Here is a 19,648-nt window from a genome sequence, read left to right as displayed (position 1 = left end):
AACACTAACAGGATTTATCAGTTTTTCAATATCAAATGGCCCTATAAACTTAGGACAGAATTTTAAACAAGTTTTTATTTTTAAATTTTTTGTGGATAACCATACTTTATCTCCAATGGAGTATGTGGGTTGTGGTCTCCTATGTAGATCTGAGACACTTTTTTGTCTTTCTTTTGCTTGAGCTAAATGATAATGGGCCAGGTTTTGGATGTGAACTAGTTTCCTAATATGATCCTCCAAAGATGGGATTATAAAAGGAAACCGTATTGATCCGGGGGTATCTTTAGGATGAAAACCATAGGTACTAAAGAATGGTGATAGAGTAGTGGAAGAATTATCCATGTTGTTGTAAGCGAATTCCAAGATCCATAAAATATCTGACCATTCTTGCTCTTCCTCTGCTAATGCACATCTTAAAAATTGCTCTATGGTTTGGTTGGTTCTTTCGGTTAAACCATCCGTCTGAGGATGATAACCAGAAGATATACGGACATCCATATCTAAAGTTTTTCCTAAATTTTGCCAGAAGTGAGAATTGAATTGAGGTACCCTATCAGAAATTACTACTGAGGGGATGCCATGTAGGCGAATTACTTCTCATGAAAATATTTGTGTTAACTCTTTAGCAGATGGAATTTTCTTTAACGGGATAAAATGTGCCATATGAGAAAAATGGTCTACCACGGTTAAAATAGTGTTAAAACCATTCCTAGTTTTAGGGAGTTCAACGATGAAGTCAAGGGATACTGTATGCCAAGGTTGAGGTGGGATCGGCAGAGGAAGTAGAAAACCGCTAGGTGCTTGGTGTTGTGTTTTATTCTGGGTGCAAACCACACAGGTTTCGATATAGGTTTGAACATCTTTAAACATGGAAGGCCACCAAAATTTTCTTTTAATGAACTGACTGGTCTTTGTTATTCCTGGGTGGGCAGACATTAAAGAATCATGATGTAAGCGTATAACCTCTTTTTGAAGTACGTGTGTGGGTACCATTATTTGCTCATTCATGTACAACAAATCATCTCTATTTTGTAATAAAGGATACTGATTTTGCCATTCTAGTACTGTCTTGTATCTTTTTTCTTATTTCTTCTACTATATCGACTTGAACAACTCCAATCTTAAAACAGTGGTCAGATAATACCGTCTGAGGCTTGTCAGGTGTACAATCTTTTTCTTCAGTGATTCCTATGCGTGACAAAGCATCAGCTTTTAAGTTCTCTTTTCCTGGACGATAGGTGATTATAAAATTGTAATCATTGAAGAATAATGTCCAACGCAACTTTCTAGCAGTGAGAGCTTTAACGGAGCGTAAAAATTGTAAATTTCTATGATCCGTATAAATTGTTACTGGATGTCTAGCACCTAACAAATAATGACGGCATTCTACAAAAATTGCTTTGATAGCTAACAATTCCCTGTCAGCAATAGCATAATTTTGCTCTGTAGGGGTGAGTTTTCTTGAGTAATATGCTATAGGATGCATCTGACCGGTTTCCTTATGCCTTTGGGATAGAATACCTCCAATAGCAAATTGTGAAGCATCTGCTTCGACTATAAAAGGACTGGAAGGATCTGGATGCATTAACACCGGTGCTGAAGTGAACTGTCTCTTTAGGTCTTGAAAGGCTTTTTCTGCATCACTATTCCATTTGAATTTCACATTCTTTCGCAATAATCTAGTTATTGGGGTTATGATTTGAGAAAAGTTACAAATGAATAGCCTGTAAAAATTGGCGAAGCCCAAAAAACTTTGAATTTTGTTTACTGTGAAGGGGCTGGTCCAATCGAGAACTGCCTGAATTTTCTTTGGATCCATCTCAATACCTTTGGGACTTGAAACATACCCAAGGAATTCCCCTCTTGTAGAATGAAAGGTACTCTTTTCTAATTTTATTTACAAGGAATTGTCAAGAAGTTTTCGAAGAATAGCTCTTACTTGTTGTACATGTTCTGTGGTGTTTTGGAATAAATGAGAATATCATCAATATAAACAATACAACAAATGTCCAGAAATTCCCTTAAAACTTCATTTATAAAAAATTGGAAAGCTGCTGGAGCGTTGCAGAGTCCGAATGGCATGACCTGATACTCATATAAACCGAATTTGGTACGAAATGCTGTTTTCCATTCGTCTCCGCTTCGTACCCTTACCAAGTGGTAGGCTCCTCGCAAGTCCAATTTGGTATAAATGGTAGCATCTTTCAATTGGTCTAATAAGGTTGGAATTAGTGGAAGTGGATATCTATTCTTGATGGTCACATTATTCAGAGCACGATAATCAATACAAGAACGCAATTCACCTCCTTTTTAGAGATAAAAAAGAGAGGTGAGGATACAGGTGACTTAGAATGTCGAAAAACACCGTTGGCCAGATACTCATCTAAATATTCTCTCAAGTGTTCATTTTCTTTTTCGGTGAGAGCATAGATTCGACTACATGGCAAGGTAGCCTCTGGTACTAAATCTATATGACAATCAAAATCCCTATGTGGTGGTAGGGTATTGGCCTTTCTTTTATCGAATACATCTTGGAGGTAAGAATATTCCTTTGGGGCTCCTTCCAATAGTAATACACTTTTAGAGTTCATGGGAAAATTACTGCCTTGTATTAGTAACTCCGATAGTTGGGGTTGAAAACAAGAAGATTGACAACATTCCAAATCAAACAGTACAGTTTTCTTCACCCAATCAATTTTGGGATTATGCTTTTCGATCCAGGGTATTCCTAGAATCAAACGAAATTGAGGGGCATCAATGATGTCAAAAGTAATGTTTTCTTTATGTTTATTTAAACAAGTCATTTAAAGAATTTCAGTATGGAATTGAATCAAGCCAGATGATAATTCTTTTCCGTCAACTGCTCTAACTACCTCTGGGTGTACTTTGGACTCTGTTTTGAAATCTAATTCCTGCAAAAAATGAGTGTCAATAAAATTGCCTGTTGCCCCTGAGTCTATCAAAGCGTCAACAGACCAAACCTTTTCTTTTCTAGCAAGAGACTGTAAAGAAATCTTTATACTGAGATGATGAGAAATTACGTCTGGAGTTGTGGAGGCCAAACTAGATAACATACTCAACAAACTGACCTCTAGATCTGTCGAGCCAGCGAATTTTCCACCTGTTGATCTAAACCAACCTCTGTGTTTTTTCCTTCAGGTTTATTAGGGCGTACTGGACAATCTTTAACAAAATGTCCTGGTTTTCCACAATAGAGACATTGATTTAACTTTCTCCTTTTATCTTTTTCTTCCTTAGTCAGAGGTCCTTTGATGGTACCTATCTGCATAGGTTCCCCTAAATCTAATTTAGGTGTTGATTCTGGTTTGACACTTATTCTATCTTTGAAAGAAAATATCTTTTGTTCAGATTTTCCTTTTTCCCCTCTGCGTTCTGACAAACGGTGATTTAGTTTTACCAAGAGATCAATGAACTCTTCAATATCATCAGGTGGATCTAAAATTTGGGTAATCATATCTTTTAACTCATCCTTTAAGCCTTTATAAAAAAGCGAAACTCTCTTACCTTCTGGCCAGCGAGCTTCTATTACTAATCTGTTAAACTGAGTGACATAATGAAGCAAGTCTGAAGAACCTTGTTTTAAGTGAAGTAGTTCATGATCCGCAGACTGAACAAAAACATGTTTAGGAAACAATTTCTTCATTGTATTTTTAAACGTCTAAGATCATAAAGAATGGGGTCATCACGTTCTACTATTGGTACTGACCACAGAGCTGCGTCTCCTCCTAAGTGAGATAAAATGAAAGCTATCTTAGAGGAATCATAAGGAAAAGCTGTGGGTTTGGCTATAAAATGTAAATGACATTGTTTTAAAAAGATTGAAAACTTGTTACTATCCCCATAAAATCTTTCAGGTTGTGCTAAGGGAACAGGTACAGGAGTCACCACTTGAATCTGAGTTGGTGCTGTAGGAGAACTAGAATGCAGGGTTTGTAATCCAGGTTGAAAGGTTGGTGGTTTCAATACTGATCTCTGAGTTGGGGAAAAACTCCAAGTACTAGGGCCAGATTGAATACTGTTTTGAATTACTGTGACATCTCTACGAAGGGCAGCATTTTCGGATTGTATTGCAGTCAACATATTTGCTATATCTTGCAAAGATATCGAGGCGGAAGGATCCATAACGTCTGGGCGAAATAATCATCGTGGGCTTTGCCTTCTGTCAAGGTTACAAGCACTCTTACCTGTAGGATGCTTGTAGATGGATTTCGCAGAAACGTTATGGACCAACTTCCCCGAGTTCTAGGCAACACCCAGTGGTTTTATTATACACTTAGGTAATTAAATAGAAAAGAGGGAGGTAGGCCGGATCGGGACGCTACCTGTTCCTTGGTTGTCGACCTGCGAGGCAACAAGAAAACTTTTGTAATTTTCACCCTCTTTATTTTCTGTAAACATATACTTTCTAATCTACTCTACCATAGACTCTTTTTATGTATTCTAAAAGAACCTACCTGCGACTTCCAAAAGCTGAACGTCACATCCGTGTTATCGTTGTGAAGAGTCTGGTAATTGTGTGGGTTGTTGTCGAATGAGTTGTAGCCAAAGAGACAGTTTCGGTATTCCTAAATAAATAAGTACATAAAGAATAAGTTACTATCTTTTCCAAATTGATTTACACCACATCAAATTAGCCACAATTCTTTGTATCACTTACTCTTTATATTCACTCAAGTCTTTCTCTTTCTCCACAACCTAAGTAGAAATATAAACTGAGCCAAAAAGCTAAAACATAACTTCAAATGTACATTTCCTAAGTTTTCTCATTGAGTAAACTAAAAGTCTTTTTGTTCTTTTCAGGAAAATCAAATATCGAAATATAACTTTCACTTGGATTCAGCAAAAGTCCTCGGATGATCTTTCAGGTAAGTTTTGAGTCTTTTCTACAAATTGCAGCTTGCTTGCGTTGGGCGCCTTGAAATAATTTAGAAAAGGTTTCACTTAGCTTTAGTCCAGTGTGTTTCTTTTCTTGCAGAGCTGCGCGAAGAAAAAGGATTCCAATCCAGAAGTCTTGGGCGTTGTCCAGCGATGTAACTCCCAGGGCTCTTCAAGGTGAGTTCCTCTCAGGGCGGCAGGAGGCAAAGCATCGAGTAACGTCGGGTGTGGCTATTTATAGTCGAGCCACACCCGAGGGATGATGACGCATCGCGCACCTTTTCTCTGCGTGCGTGTGCGTCTGGAAAGTTCTGCAATATGCCGATCTGCACTCTAAGTTGATTGTCTGCATACTGCCTCTTAGAGCGGATCTCAAACCTAAACGAGGTTATTACTTGGCAATTCAAAACATCAGGGCTCAATACAGCAACTGCAATTTCAATAATTCTAGCCTTGACATAATAATCACGAATGTTACGAGTAAAACAATAAACAAGGAACATTCACAGTTTTTTAGTTACACCAAACATTACACTTTTCACTTTGGCGTGCTGGATGCACGGGACAGGGGTGGGTTTCCTGAAGGGATAAACTGCTCTCTTTTAGAGCTTAGTGTATGGAGATGTACGGATTCATGACACTATTGCCTAGATGCATCAAACAAAATTGCATTCGCAAACGGTGCGAATCGCAAAATTCGGCCGTTTGCGAATGCAATTTATGCTTTTGGAATGCATCATTCATTTAATATTTTCGCATTTTTTGGAATCGCAATATTAATTGCGATTTTTTTATAAAATCTCAAAAATTGCGATTCTGTGGAAAATTGCGAAAACATGCAATGCATCAAAAATCGCAATTTGCGATCTTTTAAAAATCGCAATTTGGAATTTTTTAAATGTAAAAGAGGTTCAACCTGGTGCTAATTTAACTAAGTACTTGCACTGCAGCTGTCAATCTTCTGTGCTGCATATAAGGACCTCATAGACCTTGAGTTAGCCTTTCAGGATGGCTGCACTTTTCTTTTTAGCTCGCAGGCAGAGGCTGAGAGTAGCTGCAGGATGGTGGAGAAGGCTCATAGAGGAGAGAATCTTTAGAGTGCGCATAACCTTACTGGGCCAGACTGAAGCATAGATATTTACTAATTATAGGCTGAATGGCACTTTAATATTAGATTCAATTCAGGAATTGGACCCAATTTTGGAGAGGCAAACACGCAGGACACAAGCCATACCAACCCATGTGCAGGTATTGTTTTCATTGCACCTCCTTGCTTCTGGGTCATTTCAGGGGGTAATGGCCATTGCTGGGGGTGTCTCCCTAGAGTTCACTTTCCAGATTTTTTATTGCCTTTCTAAATGCCATGTTACAAAGAATAAGGTATCATATAAAATTTCCTAGCACACATCAGGATTTAATGAAGACCAAACTGGATTTCTACAACATGGCTCAATTTCCGCATGTCATTGGCTGTGTAGATGGCACACATGTCTCCATTTGCCCACCCTCAGAAAATGAGTATATTTTTCGTAACAGAAAATGCTTCCATTCCCTTAATATTCAAGCAGTCTGTAATTCAAAAACCATTATTACAGACCTAGTTGCAAGTTACCCAGGAAGTGCCCATGACTCCTACATTTTTAGACATAGTGCCATTCATGCTGGACTGCTTGCTGGTGAATTTGGAGATGGATACCTGCTAGGTAAATGTCTCATTCTACTAAACAAACTTTCCCTTTATCTTCACACATTTGTTTTTTTAAACTTTCAAATAACATTGTTTTCTATTGCAGGAGATAGTGCCTATGCAGTAAGGTCTTATATCTTAACACCATACCTAAATCCAAGTACAAGAAAGAGCAGCACTACAACCAGGCTCACATATCAACGAGATGTGATAGAGAGGACCTTTGGTGTGATGAAATCACGCTTTAGAATACTTCATAAAACTGGTGGAGCATTGCAATACCAACCAGACATTTGCTGTAAAATAGTAGCAGCATGTGCAATGCTACACAATCTAGCAACTGAGAGAGGCATAGAACTTGATGAGGAAGATGTTTTACCTCCAAATGTCAATCAGCCTCCTCAACCACAAGCAAGAGCACATGGACCAGAAGCAGCAGAGGGGAGAAGGAGAAGGGCAGAGATTACACAGCATTACTTCTAAATGAGGTAAGAAACTCTCTGAAAATGTATTGTTGTTGCTAGCAATGTAAATGTTAATTCAAAATGAAACTGAAATGCATTTCCTTCATGGACTTTCACTGTATCCCAAACTTAATTGTGGTCTTTAAATCAGACATGTACAAATGATAACTATTGAACCTTAAACAACTTTGACATCATGAATACCACTCAAGAGGCATCACAGACAATGTCATTTCTTATGGCCACACACTCCTAATGCCTTCCCTGTACTTTTCCCACTGTGCATGGTGATATTACTGGCATCATTCTGCTTCCTATTACTTCGCCGTGTGCCACTTAAGCAATGCTCAGATGTGCCACTCACAGCACTGCCAGTACCACTCTCCCCCATTGGTATTTGCTTTTCTGGGGATGCCTTAGACTGTGAAATTCCTGATGGCTCAAAGGTAGTCCCCACTCCCTTTTGAATATGTTCAAATGTTTTCATCAGGAGTACCTGGGTTGAAAGGGTCTGCTTGCAGAGGCCACGTGTACAATTTGAAAGGCGAGTCATTTCCCTGTTATGAGCCAGCATGTTGGTCAGTGGTCGTACCTGCCTTTTTCCACTTATATTTTGCTGTTTTTGCATCATTGGGCACATGGTCTCCAAAGAATTGGCAATGCGGTCAAGCTTCAATGCAGATGTTCATGGCCTGTCTTCATTACATTAATCATTTTATTCATACTGGTAGCCAATGTACCCATTTGTTTGCTGATATGTCCCAGTTTTCCATTAATAATCCTAATGTCTTTGCCTTACAGGTGCTGTACCTTTAGTATTTTGTCCTCAACAAGATTGCCAGTGATGGGACCCTCTCCAACATGACCACTTTCTCTCACAGTACCTCGGCGCAAAGAAAACTGCTGAAGTCTCCTTCGCCTACTCATCCTTGAATTTTTGACTATAGGAGTGCTTTGACGTTGCCTTTCTGGTACATTGACATTCTGCTCAGTTTCAGAATCTGTCTGGAGCAGTTGTCGCACTCTCTGTCTTTCCCCTGGTTGTGAATTGGCTGCTGAAGTACTGGGAGCATTTTCCAACTGTGTTTCTTGAACTTCTTGGTTGTGGAAATCCCTTAAATCCTGCTCAATTATGTCTTGCAGTGCCTCTATGGTTTAAAAAAATGCAAACATGATGTTAATTGAAGTTTGCACTTTCCTTTCAGTATGTAATAAAATGTAAAAATGTTGTCAGTGAAATGATTCTAGTCTCATTCATCATATTTCTTTATAACAATGAAGTAAAAAAGAGAAAATGTATTGTTTGTGTGCATGATGGATTCCGAAAAACTACAACTCCCATAATGCACTGCTTTCATTTAACTAACATTACTTGGCTGTTGCTGGTGACACACACAGATCATTTAATACACAACATAATTACAATGTTGAGAATCCATCAACAGCCATTAAATTAATGGGCTCCATTCAGACATTGAAAAGCACATACAATTCACTTACCTTCAGAAGGAGTTGGAATCTCTGATGTATCAATGTTTATTACTCCGATTACAGCCTCAGTCAACAGTGTGCCTTCCACCATGTCTTCCAGGGGAGTGTTGGGTCTATCCCTGGGTGTTCCACCTCCAGTAAGCTTTGCTAATTTCATCCTCTTTGCTAGCTTCTCTTTTGCACGGCTACGCAGGTCATGCCATCTTTTTTGAAGATTGTTTATATCGCGATGTGCCACTCCTACTGCATTCGCCTTTGCTTGTATGGCAATCAATAGGTTACTTTTAACAGCCTCAGGGACCTTCAGAGACAGCTTACCAAAAAGCTGCTCCTGTCTTGCAGTCACCTCCTCAATGAGGATTTCCAACTCTTGTTCAGAAAACTTGATTTTCCTTTTCCTGGCTGGCCCCTCTTCAACAGGATTCTCATTTTCCATTTTTCAAACAAATTGTGAGGCACAGACTGCAGCAGCAACCTCCAGGGAAAGCTCACTCAGCAAACTGCCAAACCACACCTTCAAACAAGGGAGCAGCTGCGCCTGATTGCTGTACTGGCTTTCAGGCAATTGAATCAATGAGATTCATCATGTGTGTAAATTCGCAATTTGCGATATCGCAAATTGCGAATTCGCAATTAAGAATTCGCAATTAAGAATCGAAAATTTAATGCGATTCGGTAAAAATTGCGATTTTTACTGAATCGCAATAAAATTGCGAAATTAATGATGCATTGCCATTTGCGATTCCTTATTTGCGATTCCTTTTTTTTCGCGAATAAGGAATCACAAGTTAAAACGTTGATGCATCTACCCACTAGCATAGTAAATTAGTGGGGCGGTGGGGGTACCCGCAGCCCCGGTGACTGCCACCTCCCTGGGGATTTCCTTAATTATATGCGGGGGCACATGGCCCCCCAAATCCCTGGGGGCCACCAACTCCCCTTGCTCCTGCCCCCCACACTTCCTGGGGACCACCACCTCCCCATGGTACTGTTTAATTATATATGGGAGGCCTCATGGGCCCCACAACCCCCGGGAACCACCACCTCCCTGGGGCTTAATTAAAAAAATTTAAGTATGGCGGGGGTCTGCCCCCCACACTGCCCCGGGGACCACCACCCCCTGGGGGACTAATTATTTGAATGCAGGGGTCCGTGGTGGTGCCAGGGGGACCACCACCTCTCTGTGGCTTTGAAAACATAAGGAGGGGGCAATGCAGCCCACCTCGTGGAGCCCTCGATGGCCATAGGGACCGCCACCCCCCAGGGCCCTGCAATGTCCAGGGGTACCGATCCCCGGGACATTGCTGTTTGCTATGGCAGGGCGGGACCATGCTTCCCACTTTGCCATAGCAAACCCTGCTTTGCTTCTTTGAAGCGAGAGCAGGTTTTCAACAAAGCAAAGCAGGATTGCTTTTGAGCAAGGGGAGCTGTCTGCAGCTCCCCTTGCTCAAAAGCAATACTGGCTCCCACAGGGAGCAGGCAGGGACCGTGGGGGCATTGGGGCACCCCCACGGTCCCCAACGCAAAGGGCTGGATGATGGGGTCCCTTGGGCCAGGAGTGGCCCCCTCCCTTTAGTTAAAAAAAAAGAATAGCCGGACCCCGGGTGATGGGATCCTGAGACCGAAATCAGCCCACCTCCTCAAAAAGGTACATTTTTGATAATGGCCAAGCCCCGGGGATGGGGTACCCAGGGTCCAAAAGTGGCCCAGGAAGGGGGCCACGCTGCCCCCTTCCCTTTAAATATGTATAAAAAAGGAAGTCATGCCCCAGGGGATGGGGTCCCGAGGGACGAAATCGGCCCCAGGAGGTGGGCAGCATGGCCCCCTTTCCATTTTGTTTCATTATGTATGAAAAAGGGTTCAGGCCCTGGGGGAGGGGTCCCCAGGGCCCCCAAAAATATTAAAAGTAGGGAGCCACATAGCCCCCTTCTATAAAAAAAAAAGCTGCCATCTTGCTGGAGGCCACACCCTCTCCCTGTACTACTCTGCAAACACGCATCCTGGCACATTCTGAGTTGGGGGATTAAGTCCCCTTGAATACTGAGGGTTCCTGGGGGCCAACTAGGCCTCCAGGTACCTCCAATAAGCACCACACAGCTGGATTGCAGAGAGGTGGTCCATGGTCACACCCCTTTTTAAACCACTCTGCTAACGCGCCTCTTGGCACACTGATGGTGGAGCGATAAGTTCCTCTTGTGTCCTGAGAACCTCAGGACACAAGTGGACTACATCCCCCAAGAAGCAGGGCCCAAGGAGGCACATTTACAGAGTGGTGTGAAAAGGGGTGTGGCCTCAGACTACCTCTCTGCAATCCAGCTGTGTGGCGTTTATTGGAGGTACCCGATGGGCTAGTTAGCCCCCAGGGACCCTCAGGAGGCAAGGGGACTTCATCCCACAACCAAGAGCACACCAGGAGGCACGTTTGCAGAGTGGTGGAGAAAAGGGGGTGTGGCATGCTTTGAGAACTTACCATTGCTGCTGTATGGGACTTACTGGATATAATAGGAAGGGTAGTTGTCCCTAAGGGTGTCCTTGGTGGATATCTACCCCTCCTATTACCTCCAGTAAGTCCCACACATTGGTATTTCTAAAAGGTCTTCAGAGGCCATGCCCCCTTTCCCCAGCACTCTACAAATGTGCCTCCTGGCATGCTATGGGTTGGGGTATGAAGTCCACTTTACTCCTAAGGGGCTTTAGGGGCCAAGAAGCCCTCCTGGTACCTCCTGTAAGCCCTTCGCAGCGGAATTCCTGAGCGCTGGTCAGAGACACTTCTCTTGCTTTTTTCTGTGTTTCTCTTGCCTCTTTCTCTACTTCTCTTGCATCTTTCTGCACATCTCTTGCTTCTTTCTGCACTTCTCTTGGCTTTTTCTGTACTTCTATTTCCTATTTCTGCACTTCTGTTCCTTCTTACAGTGCTTCTCTTGCCTTTTTGTGTGCATCTCTTGCCTGTTTCTGTACTTCTTTTGCCTCTTACTCTACTTACTTGCTTCTTTTTGCACTTCTCTTGCCCCACTTCTCTTGCATCTTTCTGCACGCCTCTTGCTTCTTTCTGTACTTTGCTTGCCTCTTTCTGTACTTTTATTTCCTCTTTCTGCACTTCTATTCTTTCTTTCGGTGCTTCTCTTGCCTTTTTGTGCACATCTCTTGCCTGTTTCTGTACTTCTTTTGCCTCTTACTCTACTTTTGGCTCTTTCTACATTTCTCTTGCCTCTTTGTGCACATTTCTTACTCTTTCTGTGTTTCTCTTGTTTTTTCTGCACTTCTCTTACCTCTTTCCTTACTTTTCATGCCTCTTTCCGCACCTCACTTGCCTCTTTCCTCACCCCTCTTGCCTCTTTCTGCATTTCTCTTTCTCTTTTCAGTACTTTTCGTGCTTCTTTCTGCACCTTTCTGGCCTCTTTCTGCACTTTTCTTGTCTCTTTTTGCACTTCTTTTTCTTCTTCCTGTGCTTCCTTTGTCACTTTATACACTTCTCTTGCCTCTTCCTGTAACTCTTTTGCCTCTTTAGGTAGCTCACTTGCCTTTTTCTGCACCCCTCTTGCCTCTTTCTGCACTTCTCTTTTTCTTTTCTGTACTTCTTTTCTGCACATCTCTTTCCTCTTTTTGCACTTCTCTTGCTTCTTTATGCACCTCTCTTGCCTATTTCTGCACCGTACCTGCCTCTTTCTATACCCCTCGTGCCTCTTTCTGTACCTCACTTGCCTCTTTCTGTACTTCTTTTGCCTCTTTCCGCACTTCTTTTGGCTCTTGATGTACTTCTATTTCCTCTTTCTGCACTTCTCATTCTTCTTTCTGCACCTCTCTTGCCTCTTTCTGCACTTCTCTTGCCTCTTTTTGCACTTCTCTTCCTTCTTCCTGTGCTTCTTTTGCCGCTTTCTGTACTTCTATTGCCTCTTCCTGTAACTCTATTGCCTCTTTCTGTACCTCACTTGCCTCTTTCTGCACTTCTCTTGCCTCTATCTGTACCCTACGCTCTTCTTTCTGCACCTCTCTTGCCTCTTTTTGTACTTCTCTTTCTCCTTGCTGCACTTCTTTTCTGCACATCTTTTGCCTCTTTTTGCACTTCTCTTGCTTCTTTATGTACCTCTCGTGCCTATGTATGCACCTTACTTGCCTCTTCCTATACCTCTCTTGCCTCTTTCTGTACGTCACTTGCCTCTTTCTGCACTTCTTTTTCCTCTTTCTGCACTTCTCCTGGATCTTTCTGCACTTCTATTTCCTCTTCTTCCACTTCTCTTGCTTCTTTCTGCACCTTACTTGTCTTTTTCTTACCTCTCTTGCCTCTTTCTGTACTTCTCTTGCTTCTTTCTGCACATTTCTCGCCTCTTTCTGCACTTCTCTTCCCTCTTGTTCTGCTTCTCTTCCCTCTTTCTTTACTTCTCGTGCCTCTTTCCGTACTACAGTTGCTAATTTCTGCACTTCACTTGCCTCTTTCTGCACATCTCTCATCTCTTTCTGCACTTCTTTTGACTCTTTCTGTACTTCTCTTCCCTCTTTCTACACTTCACTTGCCTATTTATGTACCTTACTTGCTTCTATCTCTACCTCTATTGCCCCTTATGGCCGGGATGCCCGTCACCCCCTCCCAACACAATCCCCAAAGGATGGGAAGTCGGACGCAGTCTTGAACTTTTGGAAGGCGGGAGGGAGTCACCCTCCCGGCCGTATTTATTAAAATATGAAACAAAATTTAAAACATTAAATAAAAGTTTCATAATCATGTACAATTTTACATTTATTACATTTCGATGAAGACATGTTCTTTGGCTAACCTTAACAGATCTCTAATACAAAGGTTTCCTAGCCGAGTCTAACATCCTGCAAATGCATACATTCTAAATTAAAATTGTACATCCTAGCATTAAGGGCCAACGGCAAGGTCTTAACCGGTGTCAGATCCCTACTACCAAAACTCTCGCCCTCACGGTGTGAGTGGCGCATGCGCAGAGGACTGTACCCTCATTGCCATCTGTAATTTCCCTTGTCTTGGTGGGGGCCCCCCTTTCCACTCGACGCCATCTTAAAGGTCGTCCGAGTTCCCGTGTGAGGTATCTGTAGGAAGGACAGCGTGGACTCCCCCCCCATCCCCACACTCTCTATCCGCCGTCGCGGATATCCGGCCCCCGGGAAATTAGTAGGAGGGGCATATAGCTGCCTCCTCCCCTGGAAGGGGCCTATGGCCGTCTCCCCTTAGGCGACCCATCCTTAGTGGGTGCCGCCTCCCCGTGGGAGGGGCCAATGGCCGCCTCCCCCCGGGCGCTCCCATCCATAGTGGGTGGCGCCCCCCTCTAGGGACCTTGAAATTACTGCTCACCGATCATGACCTTACCGCCCAACCAAAAAATAAATACGACAGTTGTTCACCTACTAATTAAGGAAAATATTCAGCATGTCTAATTGTATCAAGACTGTTTACTCCTAAAAGAAAAAACATTATCCTACAGACAGAAGGCACATCCTCAACCCAAACATTCATTTACTTTTATGCAGAGGAAAAAGGGGCCTATCACAGCAAAACTTTATTGCAAAACAAACATTGCCATCAGGGGCTGGTGGGTGGGTCAAAATTGCTGCTTGTTCCGTCGAGGGCTCACGAGCAACGAGTGGGTGCAGCCTTCAGAGCACAGGAACAAGAGGACGCTTCTTCGGATTCCTGCTCTATTTATTCTTCTGTGAGAGGGCGTGTACCCTCCTCCGGTACGCCTACTGGGCGTGGCCATCGGTGTAGGTGTCTAGGACAACCCCTCTTGGGCGGGAAAAGGCGCGCCCCGGCTACGCCGCTTCGGGCATACCAGCCGAGACACGCCCCCCGCCCAAGATGGTTTCCCGGGAGGATCGGGGCACCCAACCATACGTTCGGGGGGACCGAGTGGTCACCCCTTTCCATTCTGCACATCACTTACCCCTTTCTGTACTTCTTTTGGCTCTTTCTGCATTTCCCTGGCTTCTTTCTGTACCTCTCTTGCCTCTTTCTGCTCCTCTCTTGCCTCTTTCTGCACCCCTGTTTCCTTTTTGTGCACCTCTTTTGCCTGTTTCTGCAACTCTCTTGCCTCTTTCTATACTTTTCTTGTCTTTTTCTGCCCTTCTGTTCCTTCTTTCTATGCTTCTCTTGCCTCTTTCTGCACCCCTCTTCCCTCTTTCTGCACCTCTGTTGCTTCTTTCTGTACTTCTCTTGCTTCTTTCTGCACATGTCTTGCTTCTTTATGCACTTCTCGTGCCTCTTTCTGCACCACAGGGCTACTTTTAAACTGACACCAGGTTCAGCATTGCACACATGCAAGTGCAGAAAAGGGCTGCTGGCCTCTGAACTGCTATACCTTATTATATGCTAGGGACTTAGAGCTTGTTTTATTCTCCCTGCCCTCATATGAACTAGGGCCTTACAGTGGAGGTAATGCCAATCACAGGGGTACCCCAACCCATAGTGTATCTTAGTGTATGTAGTTGCTTTCACTATATTCAAAGTGTCTTTCAGCAAAGCACTGGCACCGGGCCTGGTTAGGAAGAGCCCAGGATCAGTCAGAGTCAGTTACCACCAGTACCTGTCAGCAAAATGTTGGGTGGTGCCCAGGACATAGGATGACTTTGCAACAATGCCTCTTTCTGAAACTCTGTTGGTTCTTTCTGCATATCTCTTGCTTCTTTCTGCACCGTTCTTCCTCTTTCTGGACTTCTGTTGCCTCGTTCTGCATTTATCTTGCTTATTTCTGCACCCTTCTTCCTCTTTCTGCACATGTCCTACCTCTGTAGACATAGTTAGAAATTAACATTTAAAATAGAAATTCACTGAAAAAAACAGTTTTCAGGGATGTTATAGTTAAAAATTTCTATTTAAAAAAACGTGGAAATTCACTGAAAATATCATAGGTTTCAGGGACGTTATAGTTAGTAATTAGCATTTAAAAAACCTTAGAAATTGACGGAAAAAAACACAGGTTTCAGGGACGTTATAGTTAGTTGGACATTTCACTCAAATAAAACCAGAGAAATTCAGCTGTTGTAGTTAGTTGAGCTAACTATAACTATCGCCCCTGCAATGCACTGCTGATGACGCTACATATTACTTCATCCATGACATGGTCAGTGACATAATTGATGACATCTTAAATGACATCACTGATGACATTATCTATGTGATATTCTGCTGCACCTCCTCCCACCCAAATATAACCTTTGATACACCCACTCTAAAATACAGACTACCATTTTCGAAACCATGGACACACCAATACCAGTTACTCATACCCACTCACTGATTCCTAGGTCTACACACACATCCACTCATTCACCCATACAGTCACTCATCCATGCACTCACTATAGCACTATCATTTGCACTCATACATCTATACAGAAACTCACATACCACCACTCATCCATAGTTACTCGCACCCCTAGTCAGTCATGCAAAAAATCAATCACACTCCCATTTACTCATCTATTCAGTTATACACACCTCCTCACTTTTTCATACAGATACTAACACAAACTTCCTCTCCTATACAATCACTGATACAAGCATACACTCATACATACAGCCACTCTCACAATCACTCGCTCTCACATATATTAATTTACATACAGCAACACTCACATATACTGCCTTTCACATATGTAGTTACTCACACATGTACCACTGAGACATCCATTAACTCACCAACATACCCATACACACACTCACCTACCCATACAGCACTTCACAGATAAACTCTTGAACCCACACACCCAGTGAATCACCCACTCATACATCTATTCACAGACTCACACCCCCCACCCACCCATACAGACACTCAGGCACCCATACAGATACTCAGACAACCAATCACTAACCATATAGACACTCATGTACCTACTCACCAACTCATGCAGTCGCTAACACAGCAACTGACAGACTGATACAAACATTCACATAGTTTACTCACAAACCCATGCATTCAGTAAGACACCTTTAATCACTCACATATACAGTCAGTCACACATCTACTAAATCATTCATTCAGACACTTATATACCCACTCATTCTTCAATACTCCTTGGCATATATATATATATATATACATTTTTATATATATATATATATATATATATATATATATATATATATATATATATATATATATATATATATAAAAAATATTTCAACTTTACAGAAACACAGTCGCTAGATGATGTCATCAGTGATGTCATTTGAGATGTCTTCAGTGATCATCAGTGATGTCATCAGTGATGTCACTGACCATGTCATGATTGATGTCATATGTGACATCATCAGCAGTGCATTGCGGGGGCGCAAGTTATAGTTAGCTCAACTAACTGTTACGGCAGAATTTCTCTGGTTTTGTTCGAGTGAAATGTCCAACTAACTATAACGTCTGTGAAACCTGTGTTTTTTTCCAGTAAATTTCGAAGGTTTTTTAAATGCTAATTTCTTACAATAATGTTCCTGAAACCTATTGTTGGGAAAAGTGTTGTAACTATAATCACTGCTATATCTATAGGGATGCACAAATAGAAGGAAACTATACAGGACTTGCACAACTAATGATGGTCTTGAGAAGTGCAACCTCTAGTCATGGGTGAAAAGTGCAAGCATTAGGGTCCAGTCTTTGAGCCAACTAATACATCAGTAGTTTGGGTAAGTTATTTTTCCTGTGGAAGCTTTAGATGTATTCCTTGTTTTTTTTGCTGGGTATTATATTAAATGTGTTCCCTTATTTTCAGCCTTTTCCCGCATACTGGGCTTTGACAGTGGTAATTGCCTCCTCCTGCATCACCCTTTTTTCAACCACTGTGTTGTGTTTTTCCCTTGTGCTGTTGCCACTTGTTATGATAATTAAAACACATCTATCAGGCTCTTTTTTGAAATTTTTTGCAAGTGAATTTATAAGTCACTTTAGGCCACATGCCTATCTGTTAGGTTTATACCTACTTTTAATGTTGACTACCTGGATGCACTCTATGTAAGTTTATCTTTCTGTACTGATTCCTAGGTTTTTTCTCTTGAGTCACTGGGACTCACTTTTCTCCATTTATTGATTTTTAGGTGTTCCCTATACCTCTGACTCCTTCCATATTTTAGTGTTGATGATGATAACCAATTTCTTGTGGTATTGAAGCGCTGTTGAGTATAGGTACCAATATCAAAAATAATGATGATTATCGAACAACACTGCTCTTTATGTGTGCCATGCTTACCCTTCTATCTTAACACACATTTTTTTGACTTTGTCACCCCACTGTGTGACCATTGAGGACTGAGCACCTAAACCTTATTATGTCTTGCTGCAATTTTTAATGCAATGAATCCCATGAAAGATATCTTGATAAATAATGATTTTGATCTGTTATATATTTTTTGTTCTATTGTACTGCATGATGGCATTTTAGTCCTATAATATATTTTATTTGTTTTTATATATTTTTATGTGAGTAGTTTTGTTATGTTTTCTCAATATATTTTGGTAGCTCAATGTTTCAGTAAGCAATATTTTCATCTACAACTGTACAAAGCTTTCATTCATACAAATGAAAAATGCTTCTATTCATAGTCGCAGTTTCTAGAGTGAAGGCGCATCATCTCAATCACATGGGCTAATGTGATTAAGCAATACACAGGAAGCAGATCAGATTATGGAGGGTGCACTTTACATTTCAAACAGATTTTGTGACTGTAGACCCAAACTATTATAATCACCTGGATACCTTGGCTTTGTATTAACGCATAACAATTCAGTCACTGAGATAAGCCTGCTGTTACTAGACTAGACACTGTGGTTTCCTGTCACCCACAGGTAGTTACAAGAAGATGCAGAGGATCTGGCACCTGGTGTGAGCTGGGCAGCTGCACCTTGTGGCAGATACATTTATACCCAGGAGCTGCACCCATGCAGTCAGTGTCCAGACTGGTTCAGAGAGAGGGCAGATCCAACAAAATTCCTCTTCTGATGCTATAACTGGGCAGTTGAGGCAATGTCTTGGAAGATGAGGATTGAGGTGAGAGGGAGCATTTGAGGCTGCACTTGGGAATATGATGACTGCACTTTAGAAGAAGATGACTGTTTCGCTAGACAATGATTTGATTGCCCGTAGTCTATCATCTTTGCAGCTTTTACATACCATGGAAGGACCATAGTTAATTTATGGCTGGTAGAATGAGTAACCTTTTATCTGTCTTAGTATAATTATTGTTACCATGTTATTATTAACCGTTTTGTTGATGTTGAGTGATGTCACTTCCTGTATTATCAATCAGGCCCACATGTTGGATTGTGCAACTTCCTGTGATGCCATCAGAGTCAGAGGTCATGTGTGGTAATTTCCCCTGCTATCATGAGGAGAGAGGTCAAAGTACCTGAAGTCAGTTTTGCTACCCTGGCACTTTGGATAACATACAGTGTATCAGTGCTGTGATGGTGACAATAAAATTTCCCAATTCAAAATAGTGATCCCACGAATGCACTCTTGAACGGTTAAAAATTGTGATTTATTTGTTTTCAAACAGAAATAGATATAATCATACAGGAAATGAAAACATTGATCATTGACTAGATTCCCATACTGGAGAAAAACCCACAACAGAAAGTAATCCTTATTTCACACAAATGTACAAAAATGTACTTTGTCTATTTCATTTCATGGGGTGTTATTTGTTTAGATTTAAAAGAAGTACAAAAATATTCTACCTAAACCAGCTAAAATGTAACATAATGAGAAAAACTGGCAAACAATCTAAAGTCGAGAAATACAGTACAGCTGCACTTAAATGTTTCTCCATTCAGGGATGTAGCTGCCAACGGAGCAGCAGGTGCAATTGCACCTGGGGTTAGGATCCAGCAGGGCATTCTGCACCAGAAATATCACAGTATTTTATATCTACAAAGGGGGACATTTTTTATGCTTGCATTTGGGCCCTACTAAGGCCTTGTTATGCCACTGTCTCATCGATTGAATGAATATTGACATATGTTAATGTACTTCAGTTGCACCTGCCAGGAACTCCTAAAGTGATTCCAGGAAGGCATTAGCCTATTGGCGTGCTCTGCAACTACACATTCCTATCAAGGATAGGAAGTGGGCATTCCAGCCATGGTTATTGATGTTTGTGGGCATTC

Source organism: Lissotriton vulgaris, chromosome 7, assembly GCF_964263255.1.
Source record: "Lissotriton vulgaris chromosome 7, aLisVul1.2, whole genome shotgun sequence".
Lineage (NCBI taxonomy): Eukaryota > Metazoa > Chordata > Amphibia > Caudata > Salamandridae > Lissotriton > Lissotriton vulgaris.
The sequence above is the reverse complement of the archived record's forward strand: the minus strand, read 5'-3'. Positions refer to the sequence as shown.